Here is a 13,233-nt window from a genome sequence, read left to right on the forward strand (position 1 = left end):
CTTCCCTGGCTGAACCCATCTTCAGGGACGGTCTTTATTATGTGGACAAAAAGTTTAAAAAGGGTTTCAAAATGTCTTGAACCCTCTTCAGTCTGGCAAGATGATTTAACCTCAAGATAACCCTTCTTGGAGGGCTCTGAAAAAAAAGTTGGGGAGGGGATTTGAAGCTTTGGGTCTGGGGGAGGAGGAGAGAGGCACCGGTTGGCTGTAGAGACCCCATAAAGTTTACGAAACTCATAAAATTGGGAAATATGCATTCCAGCTTGTGTGAGTTGCAAGGGTCGCCCTAAGAGGAGCCTTCGTAATGGCCACCGGACTGTGAGAAGATCCAGATGCTTCTGGATTTTGACAGGAGTCCTGGGCTTCGAAGAGGCTTTGGGGGTGGGGTCTCTTGGGGGGAGCTGGGAGGCAGACCGAAGGAAGCCAGGCATTTTGCTCCGTTTCTCCAGAGAAAGAAAGAAAGTCGGGAGAGACAATTGTGTCCCTTTTGTGTCCTCTTCAGAAGACCCAAAACTCGCCCAGTCAAATCGTCCAACCTTTCATTAGAGGTTTTCATCTACCTGCCAATTAGCCTTCCTTGGGCCGGGCTGAACCCGTGGCAATTTCTCTGGAGTCTTTTCTTGAAACCGTGTCCCCAGAATTGGGCATAATAGATGAGAAACAACATGGTCTCTGGTTATTTGTTCTTTTGGGAGCAGCAAAGTTATGTTTCCTTCCTTCCTCCCTCCCTCCCTCCCTCCTTCTTTCCCTCCCTCCTTCCTTCCTTTCCCTCCCTGCCTGTCCTTCCTTCCTTCCTCTCTTTTCCTTCCTCTTTCCTTCCTTCCTTCTTTCCCTCCCTCCTTCTCTTTTCCTTCCTTCCTTCCTTCCTCTCTTTTCCTTCCTCTTTCCTTTCTTCCTACTTTCCCTCCCCTTTTCTTTTCCTTCCTTCCTTCCTTCCTTCCTTCCTTCCTTCCTCCCTTCCTTCCTTCCTCCTCCCTCCCTCCTTCCTTCCTTCCTTCCTTCCTCTCTTTCCTTCCTTCCTTCCTTCCTTCCTTCCTTCCTTCCCTCCTTCCTTTCTTTTCCTTCCTCTTTCCTTCCTTCCTTCCTTCCTTCCCTCCTTTTTCTTCCTTCCTTCCTTCTTTCCTTCCTCCTTCCTTCCTTCCTTCCTTCCCTCCTTCTCTTCCTTCCTTCCTTCCTTCCTTCCTTCCTTCCTTCCTCTTTCCTTCCTTCCTTCCCTCCCTCCCTCCTTCCTTCCTTCCTTCCTTCCTTCCTCTCTTTTCCTTCCTCTTTCCTTCCTTCCTACTTTCCCTCCCCCTTTTCTTTTCCTTCCTTCCTTCCTTCCTTCCTTCCTTCCTTCCTTCCTTCCTTCCTTCCTTCCTTCCTTCCTTCCTTCCTTCCTTCCTTCCTTCCTTCCTTCCTTCCTTCCTTCCTTCCTTCCTTCCTTCCTTCCTTCCTTCCTTCCTTCCTCTTTCCTCCCTCCTTTCTTTTCCTTCCTTCCTTCCTTCCTTCCTTCCTTCCTTCCTTCCTTTCTTTCCTTCCTTCCTTCCTTCCTTCCTTCCTTCCTTCCTTCCTTCCTTCCTTCCTTGCCTGCCCTCCATTCGTCATCTTCAACTTAAAACCACAATTCAGAATTTCTGTTGCTAAGCAAGGCAGTTAGGACAGTTGTGAGCAATTTCAAAACTTTGTGTGTATGCCGTAGTTGTTAAGTGAATCAACTACAGTTAAATACATTACTAAGTGAGTCTACTTTTCTCCCATTGGCTCTGCTTACTGGAAACTGGCTGGGAAGGTTGCAAATAGTGATCCCATGATCCCGGGATGTTGCAATTATAGCAATAGCGATTAGACTTATATGCCGCTTCACAGTGCTTTCCAGCCCTCTCTAAGCGGTTTACAGAGTCAGCCTCTTGCCCCCAACAATTTGGGTCCTCATGTCAACCTTGAGCCAGGTGGGATTCGAACTGCCAAATTGCAGGCAGACGGGAGGCAGCAGAAGTCACCTGCAATACTGCACTCTGGCCACTGCGCCACCATGGCGGTTGACAAGTTTCCAAATTCATGGGAAAAGTGTGATGGTCATAACGCGAGGACCATTCTTAAGTGCTGTTGTAACTTTGAGTGACTGCTAAACAAATGGTTGAAATTTGAAGGCTTGCTTGTATTTTACCAGTTTACATTCCACTATTAGTTAGCTCTTTGTTCCAAGAACGTTTCCCCAAGTGCTGCGGTCAGATTAAGCGTTGAAAAGTCACTTGAAAAAATCCAGGAGAGTGTAGTCTCCATACAACCTGTCACAGGCTACCAAGGTGGGGGGGAAACTTTGATTGAAGCGTAACCACTAAAATTGCCAACGTGGAGATTTTAGACTTGGCATTGGAGGCAGTTCTGACCATGGCCCCCTCCACCCCCCAAGTTGGTGTCTAGGCCAGGGGTCTCCAACCTTGGCAACTTGAAGACTTTGTGGACTTCAACTCCCAGAATTCTCCAGCCAGCTATGCCTTCCATTGAAAAGTTGTGAAACTCCTTGGTGGAAGCCCCATCTCTCTGTTTCTCAACCTTGGTGACTGTAAGCTGGAGTGGAGAACGACTTCGGTCAATTTCACAACTGTTGAAATGAAGGGTGACGCGTCCTGAACGTTCTCCCGGGGGATTTCCCATGGCTGAATTGAATGCTGGGCATCTTGAGACGTTCCACAGTGTGCATCATTTCCATAATGTCCTCTAGATCCAAAAACCCTCGTTGGTCTGAATCCTGAACGTGAGACTAAAAGATCTGCTTTATTGTTTATCGATAAAACGAGGATCCAGATTGTTGGGGGGGGGCAATTATGCCGACTTTATAAACCGCTTGGAGAGAGCTACAAAGCACTGTGAAGCGGTATATAAGTCTTGAGTGAAATTACTATAGTCCTCCCTCCCTCCCTCTGGTTAGAATGCAGAATTGCAGGCTAAACTCTGCCCGTTGCCAGCAGTTCGATCCTGACCGCTCAAGGTTGACTCAGCCTTCCGTCCTTCCGAGGTGGGTAAAATGAGGACCCAAATTGTTGGGGGCAAGAGGCTGACTCTCTAAACCGCTTAGAGAGGGCTGGAAAGCATTGTGAAGCGGGATATAAGTCCAAGGGCTATTGAGGCCTTCCTTTTTGACTTCTCAACCCGTTAAACCTTGATGTAATGTTAATTCTTTTCTTACAGGGACATGCACCATCCTCCCCCTTTATCCCTCTGGGCCTGTTCCCCCTTTGTTTGTCTATCCTCTGTTGCTTGGACTCACGGTGTCCCAATTCTGTAGAGCAGAGGCATCCAAACTTGGCAACTTGAAGACTTGTGGACTTCAACTCCCAGAATTCTCCAGCCAGCAGAGCTTCAAGTTGCCAAGACTTCAAGTTGCCAAGTTTGGAGACCTCCTGCTGTAGAGCTTTCGATATCCTGAAGTGCTGGAGCCACCCTTGAAGTCCCACCTCTCACAGTTTGATTCTGGGCACCTTTACCAACTGGTCAACATATGCCAAATCAGAATAGAGCTGGAAGGGACCTTGGAGGTCTTCTAGTCCACCCCCTGCTGAGGTAGGATATCCTATACCATTTCAGACAAGTGACTGTCCGGTCTCTTGTTAAAAACCTCCAGTGATGGAGCAGCCATAACATCTGAAGGCAAACTGGTTAATTGTCTCTTTGTCCTTCCTTGTAGGGTGTAAAGGTCCTTCAAGCTGCCTTCTCCTTTACTTCCTCCAACCGTTTAAGATACTTTTGGGGTGCTACACCCCCATTCTTGCTTTGTATGGTCCATAGCTAAAATAAGGAATCATAACAACAACCAACCCTACTTGCATTATCTCATACCTGATCTTGGTTCTTTCTGCAGCTCGTTGCTGGACCTTGGACTACCCGGTAGCTCTTGTAGATGCTGAGATCCAGGACTTGCCACGCTAACCGGGACAGGAGGGCGCATCTGGCCCAGCAGCTGAGGTCTTCAGCGGCCCCGGCTATGCACAGCTGTTGGTGGGGCTGAGTGGGCAAGCAGGAGACGGTTCTTCAGCACCCTTTGGGTTGGTGAGTGTGGGGAAGGTTGGCCTGAAAGGTGGACCTTCAACTGGGGGTGTTTTATCCACCTGTTCAGGGTGGATAAAAATCAATTTAAAAAACAAAACAAAATGGATTTTTTATAAATTTAAATCGGAATTTTTTTTTTTTTTAGCCAAGTTTATTTTAATAAAACGCTTTTGGAGTAAGGATCTAAATGTAGTTTTCTATTTAAGATACATTAATTTAGATTATTCAGCACGAAATGGAGCTTCGTTTTGTAGCATGAAGCTGTGGATCAGTGATGGCGAACCTTTTTCTTGTGGTTTGCCAAAAGCGCATGCCTGCCAGCACCCACCATGCAATGCACCCCTGCGTGCGCGTGCAACGGTCCCCGCCCTGTTCCCTTACCTGCACTACGCATGCGCGCGCCTCCCAACTGTTTTTCAGCCCGTTTTAAGCCCGTTTTCGCCCTCCCGGAGGCTCGAGGGAAGCCTCTGCAGCCTCGGGAGGCCGAAAAATGGGCCTTCCGGAAGTGCCTAAACGGGCCCTTTTTCAGCCTCCCGAGGCTGCAGAGGCTTCCTCGAGCCTCCGGGAGGGCGAAACGGGCCGAAAATCATTTGGGAGGTGTGCACATGCGCGGTGCAGGTAAGTGTGGCTGGGTGCCTGCGCATGTGGCTTCGCATGCCACCCGTGGCACATGTGCCATAGATTTGCCTTCACGGCTGTAGATTCTGCCATATTGGGACTGCCGGTGAGTCAACAGTGGGTCAGAGGAGGAGCTGCTGCTGTGGGACAGAGATGACAGCGGCTCTTTAAAAAAATTATGATTTAAATTGAGTTTATTTAAATCAAGCCTTTTCATTAGTGGTTTAAATCAACTTGGTTTAAATCGAATCCACCCTGTGGGGTGTTTCTTTCCCACTTTATTTTTAACCTGTTGTTCTCAGAGAGAAGAATTCATTTTTGGGATTCAGGTTGGAACTATAACATCTTAACGGACATGTCTTGTTTTAAGTTATCACAACTGATCAGTGTGATTGTGCGTGTTCTGCTGCTGGTTGGGATTCCTGAGACTTAGTTGAAGCTGGTTTTAATCGTTGATGGGAGTGGAGTTCTGATCCAGAATGCTGGTTTTATCTCGGCTGTTGTCTTGAGCTCAAAACTTCTAGCGGTGTGTAGAGATGCTGAGCTTGTCGGCAGTTCGGTGGTTTGGACCCCTAGCGCCGCGTCATGGAGTGAATTCCCGTTCCTTGTCCCAGCAGCTTCTGCCAACCTAGCAGTTCAAAAGCACGTTAAAAAAAAATGCAAGTAGGAAAATAGGGACCATTTTGGTGGGAAGGGAACAGCGTTCCATGCGCCTTCGGCGTTTAGCCATGCCGGCCCCATGACCACGGAGACGTGGCTCTTCGGCTTTGAAACGGACATGAGCACTGCGCGCTAGAGCCGGAAACAACTGGCACGTATGCGCAAGAGGAACCTTTACCTTTACCATCACCTTTTAGAGGGGATATGTTGGGTAATAATGGGTGAATTGTTCTTTTTAAGCCTTAATAAAGTCCTGCCGAGGGAAAGGTCTCCCAGAATGGCTGGGGAATTGTGGAAGCTGAGGTCCACGCGCCTTAAAAGTGGCCACTGCTGTAGGGAATCAAATAGATTTGTGATGGTTCTGAGGTTTTTGAATAGCAGTGGCGTAGCTTCATGGCTGCAGAGAAAACTCTTGATCCCACACAGGCCGTGTGTTGATAGCACAGGAAGGCGGCTGTAGGCCGATGCAGCCTTTGGGTCCACCTTTGTATGGGTCAGGATGATGGGCACTGTTGAGCATTGGGGAGACCGGGCCCCCAAGTTCATGTTCTGCTCCCAGATTGCCAGCCTCTCCCTCTGTCTGTCTAGTCTGGTTCTCTCTCTCTTTCTCTCTTTTCCATCTCTTTCTCTTCCCCCCTCTCTCCTCTTTCTCTCTCCCTCTCTCTCTTTTTCTCTCCCTCTCCTATTTTTCCCTTTCTCCCTCTCTTTCCTCTCTCTCCTCTCCCTTTCTCTTCTCCCTATCTCCTCTTTCTCTCTGCTCTTTTTCTATCTCCCCCATCTCTTTCTCTCTCTTCTCTCTTTCTCTCTCCACTCTGTCTAGTCTGGTTCTCTCTTCCTCTCTTCCTTTCCCCCTGTTTATCCTGTTCATTTTTCTCTTTCTCTTGTCTGTCTCTCTAACTATCTCGCTTCTCTCTCGTCTGTTTATCTATCTATCTATCTATCTATCTATCTATCTATCTATCTATCTATCTATCTATCTATCTATCTATCTATCTATCTATCTATCTATCTATCTCTATCCATCCATCCATCCATCCATCCATCCATCCATCCACTCATCCTGTATCTCTGTCTTGTCCATCTGTCTCTTTATCTGTGTCTAGTCAGTTTCTCTCTCTCTCTCTCTCTCTCTGTCTCCTCCCCTCCCTCAATCTATTTATCTCCCCTCTCTCTTTCTCAAATTCATACACAGCCCAGAGTCTCTTTGGAGAATGACATGGGCAGTACATGGATTTCATTTCATAAATAAATAAATTGCTCGCACGTGCTCTTCCCAAGACTGAGAGCAGAACCTGAATTGGGGAGCCCCTGTTCACACGCCCCCTCCCCACTTTAATCCCCTTGTGAGCCATCCCCAAGCTGACGGAGAGATTCAGGGTCAGGAAGCTGGACCTACACCCCTCCTCCACCATTCGGGGGTGCTTCAGGGGAGGGGGGGGCCTTGGCGGCTGCCTTCTCTAGCGGTGCGTCCTGCTCCAAACGGCCCCCTCCCCATGCAATGGGGGGGGGCTGCTCCCCCTGCAGCTTTGAAACCCGTGGAGATCTTTTGTAAGGGAGTGGGCTGCTCAAAATGGGCACCAAAAGGGACCCTCCCAGCTGGGGGCTGGGGGGGTGAGGGAGCTGGGGGTGACTGAGGTGCCCCCCTCTGTTTTCCCTCACCCAAAGGCCAGCCCGAATAAAAGGCTCAGTCCATGTCCACCTTCCTCACCCTTCTTCTATTCAGGGGGGGAAAAAAGGCCCCCAACTCAACCCTTCTCAAAAATGTTTGCCCCCAGCTGTCCCCTCCCTCTTGTTTTCCTCCCACCCACCCACCCACCAAACAAAGCTCAGGAGGGGTGGGGACCGATGGGGGCAGCGTGCCCCCCCGCTCTCTTTTGGCTCCCCTTCCCCATCTCTCCTCCCTCCCCTCCCCTGCCCCAAACTTCATCTGGCTTCTTTGGATGCTGGCCTGCACGCTCCCAGGCCTGCTCGCCATCGCCTAGGTAACCGGGCGAGCAGCTTTCGCAGGCCGTCTTTTGTTTCCCCCCTGGCCGTGATAAATGTGCAAACCTCCTGGGGGTTTTTGCACAAAAGGCTGGTCTCTCCCTCTCTCTCTCTCTCCTTTTGTGCAGGCAGCGGTGCTTGCATTGTGAGGAGGGGGGGGGGAAGCGGGGAGAATTTATCAACGGCTGACACCCCCCCCCACCCCAGTAATATGAGCCTAATTTGCAGCGGCCTTCCCTTTTTGGTGAGGGCCCCAGCAGCCCCACCTTCTCTGTATTTGGGTGGGTGGGAGAACTAAACTCCCCCTTTGCAGTGAAGGAAAGGGCAAAGTCATCCCCATTCCCCCGTGGCTTTTGCTGGCCTCCCACGTGGTCACGGGATCAACAATTGGTGACCGACTCGTATTTATGACCCCCGGGGGTCCCATCCTTTGGGGGGGGGACCTTCGGACAAGCCAAGTTGATAGAGAAGCCAAGATTCACTGAGCAGCTGGGTTACTAATTTTAACAACGCCGGGGTTTTTCGTTCAACAGCAAAGGCCGTAAAATGGGGGCAAAGCATACTTTACACAGGTCTCCCTTACCCACAGAAATGTTGGGGTTCGGTCATGGTTGTAAGTCAAGGACCCACCTGTATTGGCAGGCTCAGGGTCCAGAATGGTCTCCTGCTTGAATAGGGTTTGGACTAGAAGACCTTCAAGGGTCCCTTCCAACTCTATTATTCTATATCAAGGGTCTCCAACCTTAACAACTTTTAAGACTTGTGGACTTCAACTCCCAGAATTCCTGAGCTAACATGACTGGAGGAAGAATTCTGGGAGTTGAAGTCCACAAGCCTTAAAGGTGTCAAGTTTGAAGGCCCCTGTTCTATATTATATTCTCAATCTCTGCAACGTTAAGAGGGTGGAGCTCAGCTCCCAGAATTCCTCAGCCCGCATGTGCCAGCTGGGGAATTCTGGGAGTTGAAGTCCACAAGCGGCCGAGTTTACGTTTACATTTTATTTGATTTGTCAATTGCTTACAAGATACAGATATAAGAATAAATATAGTTTTGAACACGTGAGATAGATAGTTATAAGAGAAAAAAAAAACAAAAAACAATAGGACGGGGACGGTAGACACGATTGGTGTGCTTATGCACCCCCCCTAGTTTAAACTAGTTTTTTTTTTAAAACTAGTTTCAAGACCTCCTGGCTTAAAGGCACACACTTTTCAATGGGAGGCATAGCTGGCTGGGGAATTCTGGGAGGTGAAGTCCACCCCTCTTCAAAGATGCAGAGATTAACAAACCAGTTAAATTAAAGGGCAGATGTTTTAATAAGCTGAAGGATTTTCACATTGTTTTTTAAGACAGTGCTTTTTTTAAAAACAACAACACCTACATTGTTTTTTAAGACCGTGCTATTAAAAAAAAACCCTGCGGTGTTGCTCTTTGTAAGGAGTTTCTTTCTTAAGGTTCAGCGGAGGCCCGGGAGAGTCTTTCTTAAACAATAGCCTTCATTTGCAGATGTACTAGTTTCTATCTGCATGCATAATAAAAGGGAACCGGAGGCTGAGTAAGACGGTATGGCCACATGTGGCTTAGGAGAGAAGAAAAGAGCAGATAGGCAGGACAATGCAGAACAAAGAGGTGCAGAAAACAAACTGAGTTTAAAAACATTAAATGGTGTTGGTTGTCTCTGATCCTAAACGTCTCAGGAATTTAGCGGGGTAGGTGCTCCATGACTGGAGGTTTTCGAGAAGAGACTGGACAGCCATTGGTATCTAGGACAGAGGTCTCCAACCTTGGCAACTTTAAGACTCTTGTTGTTGTGGTTTGCTGGCATCAGGTACGGATAGCAGCAGTCTCTGGGAGCGAGGACTCGGACGAGGGGCCTGCGTGTGATGCAGGGATGGGGCCAGAGGTCGTGGAGTCTGGCAAGCAGTGACAAAGAGGACCCCGGGGAGCCTGTGTCCAGTGCCCGTGCACGCAGGGCTGCTTGAAGGAAAGAGCAGCTGAAGCAGCACGGACGACTCGGGATTAAGGCTGGAAGGTGATGGCCCCTCCCATAAGGGATAAAAGCCAGCCTTCGGGGTTGGCTTCTTTGCAGGAAGCAAAGAAGTTCTTTCTACTCAGAGTCCTCGTTGAAGTCCTGCTTACTCCGGTTTGTTTTTGGAAACTTCTGACTTTGGATATTTACCTGCAAATAGTCTTTTGTTCTTGGCAGCCTTTCGCAACCTTGAAAGAGCTGGCTCTTATCTGGGACAATTAGTTTTGAATGACTCTTGGCGGTGAAATCACAGAATTCACAGCGCCGCATTAAAAAAGGTTTGCTTTTATACATACTTTGTGTTTGTTTGATTTGAACAAGGCTTGGGGCAGAATACTTGTGGACTTCAACTCCCTGGGAGTTAAAAAAGTCCACAAGTCTTAAAGTTGCCAAGGTTGGAGACCCCTGGTCTAGGATGATTTCCTGCTGGAGCAAGCGGTTGGACTAGAAGACCTCGAAGGCCCCTTCCAACTCTGTTGTTCTATGTTGTATATTTGATGCCAGGGAGCGTCAATTTGGGGTGAGCAGGAAGAGGCTTCAAAAATTCAGGACCAGCACCTTAATCGTTATTGTCGTATCTCTGGGTAACCAGACCATTTTGGAGCAGGTGGTAGTTGAGGGTTTTGGCCAGGTTTCGCCTCTGGTTTCTCCAGGAGAGGTCCAGATGGAGAAGATCAGATATTCTTGGTAGCCTGCACATCAGTGGACAGGGATGGTCCACGAGAGCTTCAACCAAGATGGAGAATATGTCTCTGGCCACCGAGACCTTTGAACGGCCCGAACACTTTATATCTTTCCTCTGTTAGATTTACCCCGTTGCCTTTCTCTCTGCTGCAAGTGTGGCTGGAGATTCGAACAGATCTCTCACTTTTCCCACCAAGTTCAGGCTCCAAAATAGACTGAGCGTTGAGGACTTCCGAATCTCTGGATGATTTAGAGCGGACTATGGTCACTTTGAAGGGTGGACTTCAACTCCCAGAATTTCCCAGCCAGCATGGAATTCTGGGCATTGAGGTCCATCCCTCTTCAAGCAGCAAGGGTGAGAAATGGCTGACTCAGACAACAGATTAATTTCAATTTTAGCAGACCTGCGGTCCTCTTGAACAGAGGAGGTTCAGAATGGTGGAATTGCTTGCAGTGCCTTGGAACCGGGGTCTTCCAACCTGACAGCTTTAAGACTTGTGGACTTCAACTCCCAGAATTCCTCCTCCTCCAGTCATGTTAGCTCAGGAATTCTGGGAGTTGAAGTTCACCAGTCTTAAACTTGCCAAGTTTGAAGACTCTTGCGAAAGATGATAGATAGATGATAGGTAGGTAGATAGGTAGGTAGGTAGATGGATAGATAGATGATAGCTAGATAGGTAAATAGGTAGATACGGGGGGAGAGAGTGAGAGGTGATAGATCGGGGGTCTTCAAACTGGAAAGCTTTAAGACTTGTGGACTTCAACTCCCAGAATTCCTCCTCCTCCAGTCATGTTGGCTCAGGAATTCTGGGAGTAGAAGTCCACAAGTTTTAAACTTGCCAAGTTTGAAGACCCTTGCGAAAGATGATAGATAGATGATAGGTAGGTAGGTAGGTAGGTAGATGGATAGATAGATGATAGCTAGATAGGTAAATAGGTAAGTATGGAGAGAGGGAGAGAGTGAGAGGTGATAGATCGGGGGTCTTCAAACTGGAAAGCTTTAAGACTTGTGGACTTCCACTCCCAGAATTCCTCCTCCTCCAGTCATGTTGGCTCAGGAATTCTGGGAGTGGAAGTCCACAAGTCTTAAACTTGCCAACTATGAAGACCCTTGCCCTATGCCATTCATGGTCTTTTCCTGGGTGTAAAGCTGTGGTATGAGGGCCTCCTGCACGTCACACCACAGCTTCACTGCCAAGCCAATTTCTCCCCTTGCTAGCTGGCCTTCAACTCAACACAAGCATGGTCATCTTTGTGGATATTCTCAACCATCCAGGTCACGGTTGTCGCAAAGGTGCTTTTTCAAGAAGGGAACTGGAGTTTTCTGTTTTTTTTCCCCCCCTTGAAAACATTTCACTTGTCATCCAAGAAGCTTTTCTAACTTTTTTTTTGTGTGTGTGTGAAGCATTTTCAGAGAAAAAAAAAAAAACGCCAAGAAATGTCTAGTTGCCTTTTGGAAAGACATCTATGGGACATGTTCCTCTCCATGATCTGAGCCTCAAGGTTGATTGCACATTGAGGACACTTGGCTGCCTTTCATTCAAGACCCCTTCCCGGTCGCCAGTCTTTCGTAAAGCTCTTCCAAGGAAGCTTTCTTGTTCTCTGGAAATGGAATGGCAGAGAGAGAAAGAGGGAGAGGGAGGGAGGGAGAGAGAAAGAGAAGAGAAAGAGAGGAGAGAGAGAGAGAGAGTGAAAGAGGAGAGAAGAGGAAAGAGAGGAGAGGGAAAGAGAAAGAGGGAGAGAGAGAGAGAGTGAAAGAGGAGAGAAGAGGAGAAAGAGAGGAGAGGAAAGAGAGGAGAGGGAAAGAGAAAGGGAGAGAGAGAGTGAAAGAGAAGAGAGAAGAGGAGAAAGAGGAAAGGGGAGAGGGAAAGAGAAAGAGAGAGAGAGAGAGAGAGAAAGAAGAGAGGAGAGGGAAAGAAAGAGGGAGAGAGAGAGTGAAAGAGAAGAGAGAAGAGGAGAAAGAGGAGAGGGAAAGAAAGGGAGAGAGAGAGAGAGAGTGAAAGAGAAGAGGAAAGAAAGAGGAAAGAGGAGAGGGAAAGAGAAAGAGGGAGAGAGAGTGAAAGAGGAGAGAAGAGGATAAAGAGGAAAGAGAGGAGAGGAAAGAGAGGAGAGGGAAAGAGAAGAGAGAAGAGAAAGAGGAAAGAGAGGAGAGGGAAGAGAGAGAGAAAGAAGAGAGGAGAGGGAAAGAGAAAGAGAGAGAGAGAGAGAAAGAGAAGAGGAAAGAGGAGAGGGAAAGAGAAAGAGGGAGAGAGAGAGCGAAAGAGAAGAGAGGGGGAGGAGAGAGAGAAAGAGATAGAAAAGAGAGAAAAAGACAGACACACAGAGAGAGAACCAGACTACAGACAGAGAGAGACAGAGAGAAAAGAGAGAGGAGAGAGAAATATCTGACGCAATCGGTGTTTTATCATTTCACAAACCTTGCCCTTTCTTTGAAGAGGAGCATTCAACGGAGCTTCGTGTCTTTCTTGCAAAGTGGGGAAGGGGAAAGGCCGGGGAACTCTGGGTTTGGGGAAAGAAACGGGTGATGGACAATAATTGGCATTTAAATGGTTGGGGTGAATAAAGCCAGCATATTAACGTTGTGATTTGACCAGTGGAGTCAGACTTTTGGGGTAAGGAAGGCTGGTCACTCATCCGAACCAAAGTCTAGGACACTTTTCTCTCAGCCGTGGTCACTTTAAGATTGGGTGGACTTCAATTCCCAGAATTCCCCAGCCGGCTCGAAAAAAAGCCCTCATCTGTCCCTGCCTTGCTTCTAAACTATCCTTGGTAGTCTTGTGGCTTCGTCCTGTTGGCTTAATTGTGCGGTTTCTTGGGTTGTGTGAAGGTGTGGGGCTTCAACCCTGCAAAGCCGATTTGGGCTGCTATCCAAGCCAGAGGTTCAACATCTTTGATGTCCCACCTTCCAGAATGGCCGTCCCTTCTGGGCCATGTGCAAAGCACTGAAATCGTTTTCGCACTGGTGGCCACAGGGGAGGGCTGTGAAATTGTCCTCGCGCTGCAGGGTGTGGTGGGGAGACGGCTGTAGAGTTTCAGAGAGCTCCAAAAACCAGGTGGATGCAGGGAAGGTGGCCTGCAGGTGGAAGGAGGAGAGGAGGCTGAGCTGTTCCCACCTTGCCCAGGTAGACACCTGTGCTTGGAAGTCCTGGAGCCTGGCAGATGTTAAGGGACGGTTTCATAAATCCAGGCGATCCTCGCCATACGACTTTAATATAAGCAGCAGCTGGGTG

At 48.4% G+C, this 13,233-nt stretch overlaps 1 protein-coding gene across 1 annotated transcript in view; it reads left to right on the forward strand.

Annotated features, from left to right (window-relative positions):
- VANGL2 (VANGL planar cell polarity protein 2) overlaps positions 1-13,233 on the forward strand; it is a 50,479-nt gene that overhangs the window by 9,703 nt on the left and 27,543 nt on the right. The window contains exon 2 of the mRNA XM_087943248.1: positions 3,842-4,029. The gene's annotated coding sequence lies outside the window, so the exon portion shown is untranslated. The remainder of the gene's footprint in view (positions 1-3,841; positions 4,030-13,233) is intronic.

The sequence above is a fragment of the Notechis scutatus genome, chromosome 14 (genome assembly GCF_049901735.1).
Source record: "Notechis scutatus isolate UNSWTSFEM ecotype Mainland chromosome 14, rNotScu1.2, whole genome shotgun sequence".
Classification (NCBI taxonomy): Eukaryota; Metazoa; Chordata; class Lepidosauria; order Squamata; family Elapidae; genus Notechis; species Notechis scutatus.